This window comes from Malaclemys terrapin, chromosome 23 (genome assembly GCF_027887155.1).
Source record: "Malaclemys terrapin pileata isolate rMalTer1 chromosome 23, rMalTer1.hap1, whole genome shotgun sequence".
Classification (NCBI taxonomy): domain Eukaryota; kingdom Metazoa; phylum Chordata; order Testudines; family Emydidae; genus Malaclemys; species Malaclemys terrapin.
Genome location: NC_071527.1, coordinates 10,173,076 through 10,186,768, shown reverse-complemented (window position 1 = coordinate 10,186,768; position 13,693 = coordinate 10,173,076). Strand labels below are relative to the sequence as shown.

At 55.7% G+C, this 13,693-nt stretch overlaps 1 protein-coding gene across 1 annotated transcript in view; it reads left to right on the top strand.

Annotated features, from left to right (window-relative positions):
- Window positions 1–6,546: 6,546 nt before the first annotated feature.
- PRR36 (proline rich 36) overlaps window positions 6,547–13,693 on the top strand; it is a 40,698-nt gene continuing 33,551 nt past the window's right edge. Inside the window, exon 1 of the mRNA XM_054012986.1 lies at window positions 6,547–6,678. The gene's annotated coding sequence lies outside the window, so the exon portion shown is untranslated. The remainder of the gene's footprint in view (window positions 6,679–13,693) is intronic.

The following is a 13,693-nucleotide window of genomic DNA, read 5'->3' as shown; positions in this document are numbered from 1 at the left end:
TTGGTCATGGCAGCTCTGTGGGCAAAGGTGGGTCTATGCTAGGAGCTTCTACCAGCAACGCTCTGTCCTTGCCACACCCCTGAGTGATGCCAGCAGAAGGCCGTAGCGTAGACCTGGTTTAACTCTGTGGATTGTAGTTATGCCTAGGAGCCCTGCTGTGGACCAGGGTGCTAGGTGCTGTACAGTATCAGGTGTATTATGGCAGTGCCTCGGATCTCAGCTGTAGACCAGGCCCCCAGGGCGTTCAGCGCTGTATGTTATTAGCTGTATTACAGCAGTGCCTAGGAGCTCTGCTGTGGACCAGCTTCTTCCCCCTCCCTCCCCCCTGGGGGCTAGGTGTTGTACAAAAACGGACCAGAATTACACCTCTTGCCCCACGGAGGTGACAGTCCCCATAGAGTTTCTTCTGTTCCCAGTGCAGGTGCTCCCTGGGCGATGTAGCTTTCACACTGAAATAGGAGCATGCACGGGGTGGGGGCGGGGGTGAGGGGAGGGGAAGATTATACAAGTTAAATCTAACTGGTGTGACTCTGCCTGGATACTCTTTTTATATAGGTTTAAATCTAGCACAGGCCTGATCTGAACACGGGGGTTATATATCTTTGGGGGTGGGGGTTATACTGAGGGAGCTCATTCAGTTATAATCATTCCTAGCCCTTTCCAGGGGTAGAGCTCAAAGTGCTTTACAAAGGAGCTCTGTGCTATCCCCATTGTACTGATGGAGAAAGTGAGGCACGGAGTGGGGGAAGTGACTTTTCTGAAGTCACCCAACAGGCTGGGCAGAGCAGGCCAGCACTGTACCCACTAGGCCACTCTGCTCCCTCTGAGTAAGGATGCAATTGGAGCAGAATAAAGGTGCATTCAGAGATTCCAAGGTCAGATGGGACCACAGTGGTCATATGGTCTGACCTGCTTAGCACAGGCTGTAGGATGGTCCTGAATTAATGCCCGTGGAAGTGCTATAGCTGTGGTCAGGCTCCAGCTTGTCTCTCCTCAAAAACATTTAATCTTGATTTAAAGATTTCCAGGGAGGGAAAACCTGCTCGAGCCCTGGGTGAGCTGTTCCAGTGGTGAATGACCCTCGCTGATAACAAAAACGGTGCCTTATTTTTGGTGTGAATTTTGTCTAGCTTTAACTTCCAGCCGTTGGATCTTGTTAGATGTTTGCCTGCTGCACTGGAGAGCCCATTAGCAAATTTCTCTTCCCTCTGTAGGTACCAAGAAATGGCAATCAAGTCACCCCGTTATCTGTCTCCTTGTTAAATTAAACCGATTGAGCTCCTGGAGTCTATCACTAGAAGGCAGGTTTGCTAATCCTTTAGTGCAGAGGTGTGGGATGCACCCCCCCGAGGGGGTGTGGTGGGGCAGGCCCTGGTTAGCCCCCACAGGGGTGGGGAGGGAGCACCACCCAGCCCTGCCCCACCCCCAGCTCCCATCCCCGTGCATGGCTCTGCACTGGCCAAGGGCCCAGCTGCCAGCCCCCACTATGGCCTGGCTGTGACTCTACTCCTGCCCCCAGCCTCAGCCCCTGGCCATGGCTCCTTTTCCTGCCTAGGGCCAAGAGGGGAGCTGCCCCTGGCTGCTGCTGCTGCTCCTTTCCCATCCCCTTCCCCCGTCCAGGGTCCCCAGCCGCGGCCCCACTCCCAACCTAGGCCTGGGGCGGGGGGCATGGACGGGTAAGGAGGGGTGTGACCCTCAAAAGTTTGGAGCCCACTGCTTTAGTCGTTCTCCTGGGTCGTCTCTGAACCCTCCTCCCTTAATCCACAACCGGCCGGCTCAAATCGGGGCCACCAGAACTGGCCATGTTATTCCAGCAGCGGTCACACCAGTGCCAAGCACAGGAATTGAATGTCCTTGCTATGGATCAATACTTCCTGATTGCACTAGCCCAAAGAACGCGCTAAGCTATACTGGTGCATTGGGTTGCCAACTTTGGTTGGACAAATTCCTGGAGGTTTCATTATATGATATAATTTTTCCTGGCGACTCCAGGATAATCCTGGAGGGTTGGCAACCCCACGGGTACAGCTGGGCCCATAGTGGGGGAAGTTGTATCCCAGTGCTATGGAGGTAGCTAGCTCGCTGGCAAAGTGCTTGTACCCTGTCAGTGAGCAAAACAGGCGGCACAGGCAATGGCACAGCTACACTGGCATAGCTGTGTCTACACTAGGGCATTTGCTGGTCTAGAAACACACCCCCCTCCCCAAACCCCGCCCCCCCCCAACCGACGATGCTATATGGGAATAAGTTCCTACAATAGACCTGGCTTAGGGCAGGGCCCCCGTGCTCTTTGCTAGGCAGCTCCTGGAGTAGGCATGCTCCCCCACAGAGGGGACGCTTCGGCAGTGAGAGATGAGGAACGTATCATTCCTCCCCGCCACACACCCACCCAGCTGGAGAATGGAGCCGGCAGGACAGATGCTTGATGCACAGCTGGGGGACACCCCAATGCCATGGTGATGGGCCTGGTATAAGGACCTGTCAAGACTAGAGTCCTCCTCGGGTTGGGCCTGAGCTAAGGTTGTTGGGGGTGGGATTAGACCCCTCCCCCCACGAAGGAATAGCTCCCACTAGCACTATTTTAGCCCTGTAATGCCCCCTCCTAGTGTGGTCTGCTGGCCCTCTCTAGTGGTGGTGGTGCTGTGCCTGATGCAGCCCTGGCCAGCAAACCTGGCTCTTAGCCCAGGCCCCAGAGGCTCATGTGTTAAGAGCCAGAGATCCTAGGTTCAGCTCCTGAGGGAGGCCATGGCCCAGCTTAGGCTCGGGGGGAAGGTGCCCCATGGCTTGGCTTAGGTCATTCCCAAGGGGTGGTATTCTGTTAGGAGGGAGGGATCCCACAGCCCAGCCTTTGCTTGTGAAGGTGAGAGGACCTTTTTGTAGTACAACTCCCCTGCTTTGCTCCTGCAACGATGACACCCCCCCCCAAGTGAACCCACAAACCTTAGCGCCGAAGCCCAGCCCAAGGAGCCAAAGGAGGAGCTCCACTAGCTGGCAATAGCAGTAGGCGCTTACCCACTTGTGCTGACCAGCCACTGAGGCAGGAGTCACAACTCTCACGGACCCGCTAATGGATTAACAGCTCTGGGGCTGCCGCAGCAGCTGCCTGTTAGGGGAGAAACCGGTCATTTCATCAGAACATTTGGATGGGGATGAGCTGTTGTTTGCTTGAGTAGTGCCCTGTGTTAGCGATGCTCATTGTGTGGGGCTGGCGTTCCCAACGGGCTCAGCAAGCAGCAGCTCCCCGAGACTCCAGGGCATTTCCCCCACCCCCTGGACGGAGAACAACTGTGCCAGGACCTGGAGATGGAGTGTGTGTGTGACACTGCAAAACAATCTGGGAGCAGCCGAGTAGCAAAGTAGCCTTCCCCCACCACTAACTCCAATGTCAGCAGCATTGTCAGCACCACGGAACTCCAGCTAGAGCCGTGACGTGTACTCAGGGGGCCACAGTCACATTACACTCTGACCTACCAGTGCAGTGAGGGCCAGCGCCCACAACAGGCATGTTGCAGTGTGTGGATTTGCACATGCATGTGCTGCATGTCCGTGTGTGTGCACGTGTGGCTCACTGAGCAGTCCTGCAGCGTGTTGTGTGCACACGTGTCTGTGTTGCAGGATCTGACAGCAGGTGGCGCTGTCGCTTTACAAACCTAACCACGCGAGGGGCCCAGTGATTCTGAATTCCAAACCTTCCCCTCCCCACACACTCTCCCACTGAACCCCAGGGAGGCAAATCTGGACTGTTCTGCCTTGAGACATCTGTGGGGAGAGAGAGGGTGTGGCAGGGAGGGCTGCCTATATTACCAACCCTGCTGCGCTGTGTGTCACCAAGTCCACATTCAGCTCTGCTGGTGCCTCTCAGTCCCAGCCTGCAACCCCCTGCTGGCCCAGCCCTGGGCCCCTCTGGCACACAGCTCTGCCCATCCCTCAGCTCCTTGTGGGGTACCCCTGTCAGATCTGGAGAAGCAGAGGCAGCTGATTGAAGGAGTGCACAGCAGAGAAGGTGCCCCCTGGGGTACATCCCACAATACCTCTGCCTGTGGTCTCCCATGTCTGGGGTGAGGCTCGAACCTGTGACCTATAATCAGCCCCCTACTGCTCGAAATGGAGGGGCCTCTCCTGCCTCCTGCTGTAGTTGCACAGAACAACCACTGGGGGGCACAACCTCGTGAGCAGGCCAGCGGTTCCATTCGGACACAGCTGGGGCTGTTCAGAAATAAGGGTGTAGGTGGGGACTGCTTGGGAAGGGGGGGGCCAAAGCCAACCCTAACAGCCCTGGCCCTGCCCTGGGGAAGGGGGGGGCAAGTCATAGCATAGGATCCTGCCCCCAGAAGCATCACCCTGATCAGCACTTCAGGGCCCAAGGTTCACCCAGTTTATTTTCCCTGATTTCATAGAGTCATAGAAGATTAGGGTTGGAATCTAGGGGGTGTAGGGGGTCATCTAGTCCAACCCCCTGCTCAAAGCAGGACCAACACCAACTAAATCATCCCAGCCAGGACTTTGTCAAGCTGGGCCTTAAAACCCTCTAAGGAAGGATCCGAAGAAGTGGGCTGTAGTCCACGAAAGCTTATGCTCTAATAAATTTGTTAGTCTCTAAGGTGCCACAAGTACTCCTGTTCTTCTTTTTGCGGATACAGACTAACACGGCTGTTACTCTGAAACTTGTCTAAGGAAGGAGATTCCACTACCTCCCTAGGGAACCTATTCCAGTGCTTCACCGCCCTCATCCCTATTCAGATCCACCCACTCCTGTTTCACCTTGTTTGCAGCCCCCAGGCAGATTACGCTCCCACCCTGCTGGCCCCCACTGCAGAGCCCAGCTGGCAGGATGCCATGGGGCTGAGCCCTTACCAAGACAGCAAAGTGCTGGTTCCCTCTCTAGATCCCTAGCCCTACATAACCTGCAGCGGGGTGTGTGTGTGTGGGGGGGGGGGGCTGTCTCTCCAAATTCCCCTGGAGGTTGGGGAGCAAGGAGAGACCAGCCCACAAGGCGCAGGTTTGCAGCACAGTCGTAAACATACTGGGCAATATGGGGCAATATTGAATGTTACAGGATTTACCAGGCAATGCTGGATTTACCACTTCCTCTGACACCAAAGGGCTCAGCATATTAGTATAAAAGGTGGTTAAACTGAGAGAGAGAGAATGCATGACAGACAGACAGACAGATGGGTGAGTGTGGGGATGGATAGAGAGATATTTGCTGTGGTGTTGTAGCTGAGTTGATCCCAGGAGAGGAAAAACAAGGTGGGGGAGGGAATATCTTTTATTGGACCAACTTCTGCTGGTGAAACCGACAAGCTGCACAGAGCTCTTCTTTGGGTCTGGGAAAGGTCCTCTGAGTGTCACAGCGAAATACAAGGTGGAACAGATTGTTTAGCATAGATAGGTAGCACATACTGGAAAGAGGGGTAGTTAATAGGCAGACCACAGGCCAAATCCAAACCGCCAGATGCTTTTGAACAGACCCTCAAATCTTTTATTTATTATTATTGCAGTGTGAAAAATATTTCTATGGAGTCTGGACCTTGACCAAGAAATTTGGACCTTGACAAAAAATAATTGACTACCCCGTTGTAAGGGACTGTTCAAGGTAGCGTGGCCCATTAACCCCTCTGCAGTCATAAGACAAAGAGGGGGTGTTCCTGGGTTACAGTTTGTTGTGATAAGCAGGGCCAGCTCCAGGGTTTTGGCCACCCCAAGCAGCCAAACAAAAACAAAACAAAAGCCGCGATAGTGATCTGCGGCGGCAATTCGGCGGGAGGTCCTTCGCTCTGAGCAGGAATGAGGGACCATCCGCCGAATTGCCGCCGAACAGCTGGACGTGCCGCCCCTCTCCGAAGTGGCCGCCCCAAGCACCTGCTTGGTAAGCTGGTGCCTGGAGCTGGCCCTGGTGATAAGCCATAAAGGCAGAGTCTGTGCAGGCCCTGATTTTTGGTGTCTAGCAGAGTTATGAATTTATACTCCCAGGCTCCTCTTTCGAAGGTAGCGCAGGTTTCTCATGAGGCGGAGGGCCGAGAGGTCAGACCTAGAGCAATCACTCAAGAGAAACACGGTGAGGGAGGGAATGTCTTTTGTTGGCCCAACTTCTGTGGGTGAGAGAGCCCAGCTTTCCAGCCACACAGAGCTCTTCTGCTAACAAAACCAACCCGGCTACAGCATCAGACAGAGCCAGGTGCGGAGGGGTAGCGAGATGGACAGGACAGATTTGTGTGCAGGGATAGATAGACAAAGGGGGGACGGGGACGACAGACAGACAGAGGTTTGTGTGTGGGGACAGGATAGGGAGCCCTGGCAGTGAAATGGTTACACACCCGCTCTCCTCCCTGGCCCATCGATCCGGTAACCAGCTGCCCGGCGCAGGGGCACAAAGCAGCACCACCCGCTGGCTGGCGAAGACAATTGACCAGCCCCTGGGGGTGCGGAGTGGGTGACATCATCGCTTTAAACCCCAGCCTGCGCTGCCATTGGCTAACAAGCTAATTGAGCGGGGGGCGGGGGGGGCGGTGTGTGTCCTCCCCGCCGCTCCCCTCCTCACCCAGTTGGGCTGGGGCGCTGCTCGGCACCGTACGCCCGGCCCGGAGCAGCCGCCGCCCCCCGCGCTGCCAGACAAAGCCGGGTTCGGAGCGGGGCTGCAGCAGGTGGCGAGAGGCGGTTCCCCGCAGATCGCAGCAGGTAACAGCCGGGCGGCCCCTTCCCTGCGGCCCCACTGACTTTAGCTGCCTCCCACCCCCATTCCCTGGGCTCTCTCTGCATTACCCCCCCCCCCCAATTCCCCAGTTCTCTCTGCTCCCTTCCCCCCCCCCCGCTATCTCTGGCCCCTCCCTATTCCCCGGGCTCTCTCTTCCCTCCTCCCCTACCCATTCCCCGGCTATCTCTTTGCACCCCCATTTCCTAGCCCCGGCTATCTGTTTGCACACCCTCTCCCCATTCCCCGGCTATCTGTTTGCACACACAACCCCCCATTCCCCAGCTCCAGCTATCTTTGTCCCCTCCCTATTCCCCGGGCTCTCTCTGCGCCCCCCCCCCCCCCCAATACCCCAGCCCCGGGTTCTCTCTCCCCCCCCCGCCCCCCAGGTTCCCGGCTGGAGCGGAGCTGGGGGAAGGGTTGTTTGGATGCAGCCGGGTGTGAATGTTAATAGCCCAGCAGGTGCAAATCTCCCAGCTGGGCTCGGGGGGGGGAGCCAACGCCTTTGTTAGCCGAGGCGATCTGACCCACCTCGCTTTCTCTCTTCTCTCCTCCCCCCCCCCCCCCCCCCCCGCTGTGTCTGGCTAGAGCTGGCCGTGGGTGGGAGGCGGGGGTGGGGCGATAGGGCTGTAAGTGTCACCCACTCCTCTGAGCCCCTTTGGCAATGGGGTCCTGTATATTTTACGATCCCTGTGCACCACGGATGGCTCAGGGAGTCATGCCCTGTGGGTTCCTGACAGCTGACTGATATCGGGGCTGGGTGGGGGTTCCTAGGTCTCCTTGGGGCTGCTACTCTGCCCATCAGAGAGGCCTGGGGGTGGGAATGGGATTTGCAAGGGAGGTTTGGGTCACTAATGCAATGGGGGGGGATGTGCGCGCCGCCTGTGCCTGTTTACTGGTGTGAAGGCTTAGGGGATGGGCCTGGCAGGTCTGAACTGGGGGTAAATCCACACCCAAAGTGGCTCTGGCTTAACCCCTCCTGGGGCTCTTTCCAGGAGAAAATTGCACTACCTTTAACTCAAGGGGTGAATTTTAAACTCCTCACTGCCAACCCTGGTGGCTGGGGTGTGGAACCTTGGCTAGGAGAGGTGCTTGGAAGAGCCATCCAGTGCTGACCCTCCTAGTGTGGACACAGCTCCCACCAGCGAAGTGTCCCAAGGCAACAGGCTTAAACTAAATCTAAATAAGATGCTCTACCTGGGTTGGCAGTGACACAGGGCATGTCTACATTACAGCTGCACAGCTAGGGTGCTACAGCTGGACCACAGTAGCGTAGATGTTTCCTTCATCAAGGGATGGGATTTTTCCATTGATGTAATTAAACCCCCCCCCCCCTTTCCAAGACATGGCAGCTATGTCTCCAGGGTGGGCTAGGTTGACCTAACTACGTTGCACAGGGTGCAAAACTTTCCCCAGCTCTGAGTGATGTACTGGGTCCATCTCACTTTTAAGTGTCGACCAGGCCTTAAAATGGTTGGGCACCCTCTGCCCCGCCTGCGGGGTTGCAGTTGTACTGCTATAAAGGTGCCTTATGCCACATCTACATCCCCGAGCTTTACTAGTAGCACTTTTGCCAGTGTGACAATGATCCTGGAACAGGTGTGTGCTTGGCTGGGGCCATGCAACCTTGCTGTGAAAGGCCATGTCTGCAGAAGACAGACCTGCCCTCTTGGGTAGGTGTCCCAATGCATTTTGTAGTGCATTGTGGGATATCTGCTCTTCTCGTAGAATTTGTGGGAGCTGGGGGTGTTATGTTCCCACAATTCTTAGCACCATCCCATAATCTGTTTTCTAAATGGTTCCCAGGGTGCCTCTATTGTGTCCCGTAACCTGCTCTTCCTCCATTGGGTTCCAAACTCTGCATCCTCTTGCTGGATGCTGAACAGATCAGCTGAGTTCATAGAATACTAGGGTTTGAAGGAACCTCAGGAGGTCATCTAATCCAACCCCCTGCTCAAAGCAGGACCAATCCCTAGATAGATTTTTTTACCCCAGTTCCCTAAATGACCCCCTCAAGGATTGAACTCTCAACCCTGGGTTTAGCAGGCCAATGCTCAAACCACTGAGCTATTCCTCCTGTCTGTTTTAGAAATGAGGGCCCAGACCCTTTTGTCACTTAACTCCCCAAAGAGTCTGTGCCAGGGAACCTAATGTCCAGAATCTGTGGTACTTCCACAGTTGGTCAAGCTATTTCCATAGGGGAGTGGGAATAAGCCAGACCAGCATCAGTGAATGTATAACTGCAGCTACACTTGGGGTTATGCTGATATGAGATGACTTTAAAAAGTCTCACACACCCAACTGCCTGGTTACACAGTCCCGAGCGACTGTGAAACAAATCACCTGGTGAAGGCCCATGGGAACACACTAACTAAACTGGTTTTAAATTAACATCTGAGATGCACCATCTTTAACCTACCTCATGTAGCGGAGCCCTTGGTTAAAGTTGTGCATTCACTGGGCTGAATACAGGGGTAACTGGGTGACCTTCTCTGGTCTGGTTAGACAGGAGGGCTGTGTAAATGTCCAATAGCCCCTTCTGGTCTTAAAATCACTGTGTGGGCTGGCTGGGGTTGTAGGTAGTTGGATTAAATTAGAGCGGTAGCAAATCCTCATTGCACGTCATCACTGTTTTAAGTACAGAAGGGGATTCTCCCCCCTGCTGTGGTCTCCAATGTCTGGTCATTGCATTTGGGACAAATGCTCCTCTTTGGGGGGAGGGGAATTGCCTAACTCATCTTGCTCTGGAATTCACAAGGGTCTTGGTATCTCTCTGCTGGGATGAGTAAGAGATGCTCCACCCTGGATTCTGTCAGTGGATTACATCCAGTTGATAAACTAATTGGCTGATCCATGAATAATTAGCTTATTGATTGGTTTAAGGGAGTAGCTGCCAGGTTGGAATGGGATTGTTTAATTTTCAACCCTGCTGCTGAGAGAGAGACTGAGAAAGGTCCTGTTTTGAGACAGGTCTTCCCTCCCCCCCCCCCACACACATTGTGTCCCTGGATGCCAGGGAAGCTGTCCTCTTGTAGGGCTCCTGATGTGAAGGGCTCTTGGGCAAAGCCTGTGTCTCTGAGCAGCGGCGCCTGGGGAGCAAGAGGAGCTGGTGTCTCCAGCCCCTGCATGGCTGGTATATCCTGATCTGTTGGGCACATTCTGCCCCTGAGGGGGAGGGGGCGTTGGGAGCCCACAGTAAATGCAGGAATGTCTGGCCCTGGGCCACTGGCCTCCGGACAGTCTGACATTCTGGAACCTGCTGGACGGGCTGGGGATTAGGTGGGATCTAGCTGGTGGCAGCAGGGTGTGTGTCAAACAGCACCTTCCCCCCCCCCATGCCAGGGTTAGGGGTCACTCCAGATCAAGATTCAGCTCCTATGGGGGTGTGCATGGAAACTTATCCCACCATTGGTCAACTTCTATCCAACCTGTGGTTACACAGGGATCTCCAAGGCTAGCATCTCTTCTCCTCCCCCACCTTCCATGCAATCATTGGGTGGGGGAGCTGCCTAGAATACCATAGGCTGACACATTATGGTGCTTTTCCCCCGCCCCGGTCCTTCGGGGGGAGGAGACTTACCAGCTGCATAGGGCCAGAAACTAAATATTTCCCAGCATGGTCTAGGTCTTGAGATGCAGCCACCTCTGGGGGCGGTGTGGCAGAATGCCTGGGTTCTATTGCCAGCACATAGGGGAACGGCAATAGCTGGAGGCAGGTGTGTGGGGGAGGGGGACAGGAGACCCCCTTGCTCTGCCTCCACACCATCCCCTGGCATCTTCAGGCACTTGATGCTCTTCAGTGTTGTGATTTACAGCTGTTTGCCTGGTCTAGAACTAGGTTTGTTGGTGGGGTGGGAATGATCCCCTCCTCCCAACCCGAATGGGAACAACTTCATCCTATGATGACTCTTGTCTGGAGTGGGCCACACCTTGGGTTGCATCCGGGCTCCCCTTCCAAACCATCCTGCAAGAGGTGGGGACTGACCCCTTCATTGCAGTGGGGTGGGGCTTTCCCCATCTGAAAGGGGAGCTGTGAGCTAGAGGAGAAACTGCTGAGCTGCTTCCAGGTGTAGTGGGGCTCCTCTCTGCTGCCCCTCTCTAGGGCATGTCTGCTGCACCTGCCCCATATCCAAGTCCCTGCTGGGTCTGAGGCTCCCCCCAGCATGATGCAATGGCTGTACCCGATGCTGCCCAGGTCTGACCACTCTCTAGAGTGGCTGAGATGCCAGGCCCCAGTGCATGGGGGAGAGGCTGCCTGGCCCCTTAAACTGCACAGCAGCCCTACAGTGCTGAGAGTCAGAGCAGGCCCCTTCTCCCAGCAGGGTGTGCTGGATCTGGGGCTCTCTTGGTTCCCCTTGGTGTGTCAGAATCGGCACGCCCGATGCTGCTCAGAACAGCCACGTGTGGGAGCAGAGCTGGGAGGCACTCTTTGCCGGCTCTAGAACCTGCCTGGCCGGCTTTTGCATCTCTGTCCCAGCCACCCAGGTGTGGTCACCAATCCTCTCCCTCTGCTCCACTTGCCCAGTCAGCTGCTTAGTGTAGACAGCAGCCACTCCCATGCATGCTCAGGCTGGGATTTAGGGGGACCCCCAGTGGTGATACTAGGTAGTGCAGGCTGGGTTGCTAGCAAGCCTTTGGGAACATCTGGGTCAATCAGCCTCACTAGAGACGCATGTGGCCTAAAACTGCTCCCCCGTCAACTGGAAACCAGTGTCTCAGGAGAAGGCAGCTGCTGCAGTCTGGGTTCTAGCCCTGGCTTTGCCACTGGCTTGCCCTGGGCAAATCTCTCCCCCTCTGTACCTCAGGTTCCCCATCTGTAAAAAGGGGGTGAATGACACTGACCTGCTTTGGGAGGTGTTTGGAGATCCCCCGATGATGGAGGAGGGGGAGGAGCGCCAGGAACCTGAGCATGTTTACAGGGGGCTCACCCCAGACAGAACAGAGTCTCCTGCCATGTGCTCAGCTGAGAAGCTCCCTCCCCAGCCTTCAGAGCCTGAGCTGCAACTTCAAAGCACAGTCTACACCAGGAGTGGCCAAACACTGACCCTCCGAGCCACGTACAATAATCTGGCATGAGCCCCGCTGGGCGGAGTCTGACACGGGCCGGCAGGGTCCAGAATGTGGTGGAGACGTACCCTGGGGATCTTCTAGTGTGGCCTCTAACCCAGGCCACAGGCCTTCCCTGGCCTTTGTGGGGGCTGGAGCAGACCTTCTAGGAAAGCATCCAATCTTGATGTAAAAACTTGCAGTGAGGGGAGCATCCGCCTTGGCCCTAGGTAGGCTGTTCAGGGGTTCACCCCTCTCCCTGCTAACTGCAGCCGAGATGGCTTCTCAGGGATCATTGAGCACCTTTCCCCAGCAGGCCAGGTGCCTGGGCAAGGGTCTGCTCCCAGGGAGTTCAGGTGCGTGTCCAGCACACAATGTGAAGTGCGGGAGAGACGGCTCAGCTTTGTCGCTGTGGTTATTTGAATAAACAAAACAATCTGGCAGGATATTTGCCTAGTCAAAGCTCCCAGGAGGATGTGAGATGCTGCTGAGGATCAGCAGGGGAATATTGACCCATGCCAGCATTTCCAGGGTTCTCCCAGAGCTTGGAGTAGCAGGGTCAGGGGGAATCTAGTGGCTTGAAGCTGGGGGGCAGCAGGATTCTTGGTTTCTGGGCAGGGAGCAGGGTCTAGTGGATTAGATCAGGGTGAGGCTAGAGAGCCAGGATTCCTGGGTTCTATTACTGGAGGGGGGGGGGGGTAGTGTCTTGCATCGCAACCACCAAGCTTTGGCATGAACGTGCCATGCAGAGACTTAAATGGGAGTGTCTGGGGGTGGGGTGGAACGAAGGAGTCTCGGGGCTTTCTCGCTGGCTGACATTGGTGTTTGGGAGGGCTGGGGAAAGCTCACTTTGCTGAGGAGGAGGGGGGCAGAGCACTACCACTGCTGTTCTCCCAGGACAAAGCACAAGCCATGAATCCGTGGAGCAACTCCTAAGCCTTCCCCTGTGCTGTGCTTGTGACTCAATGGCATCCGTGGGAGGATAGAAGTATGATCCTCCCATTCTTAAACAGCAGGCATTTTGCTAATGGGAAATAATCACGAGTTGTTAGCAGTATAGGCCATATGACACCTGGCTATGCAGTTCAGATTCCAGCCAGCAGAGGTCACTGCTGCAGGGAACACAGTCAGCTTGTAGCAATAGCCTGGGAGAGGGGTGTCTCTTTTGGGTGGCAGCAGCCTGAGCAGATGTTGATGAGATGCAACCCCTTGGGATGGAGATGGATATGTGGGGTTGGCTCTAGGACTGGGCTTCATGGCACGGTGTGGAGGATGGATTGGCGCATGGGGAGCAGCTCCCATCTGGCAGCAGCTGCCCCGCTCAGCTCTGATCCAGGGATGTTTTCTTTGGTTGTTTCCCCTTCTCAATGGATTCTCCCCCCCCCCCCCCCCTGAGCTGGGGCCATTCTTATGCAAACAAGGGCTGGGATAGAGAGAGTTCTTAAAGGGGCCGGGCCCCCTTTATTCCAAGTGGAGAAGCAGGCACTAAGCCTGGACTCTGCCTCTGAAATGCACTGGCCTAGAAGGCCTTTGGAAAGGGAAGAAAGGCACAGATCTTGTTTAATCCTCTCTGTCTCTGGCTTTGGGGGAGCTCCCACTTCCCCAGCCTCTCCCAGCAGGGGGTGCTGTGGGGAGTGGGGCAGAAGCTCTGTGCAAAGATCTCACAGCTGCTGTACGTGGGGGCAAAGGGTGTGTGGAGCCCTGGCACCCCAGTGAGGCCTGGAGTGGGCAGTGCCCAGGCAGCCCGCGCCTGGGGTGTGAGCTGTATGACACGGCTCACTCCAGATGGTCTGTGTTTGCACGAGGCCAGTCCAATAGCAGGTCTGTGTGCCCAAAGCATGGCGTTTCCGTGGGAACGCAGACAGCTGTACAGAGCTGTGACTGGCAAGCTGGGTTCCCTTCCCCAAACCCCCTCTGGGCTCACATCGGATCCAAACAGCCGGGCAGAAGGGCTGG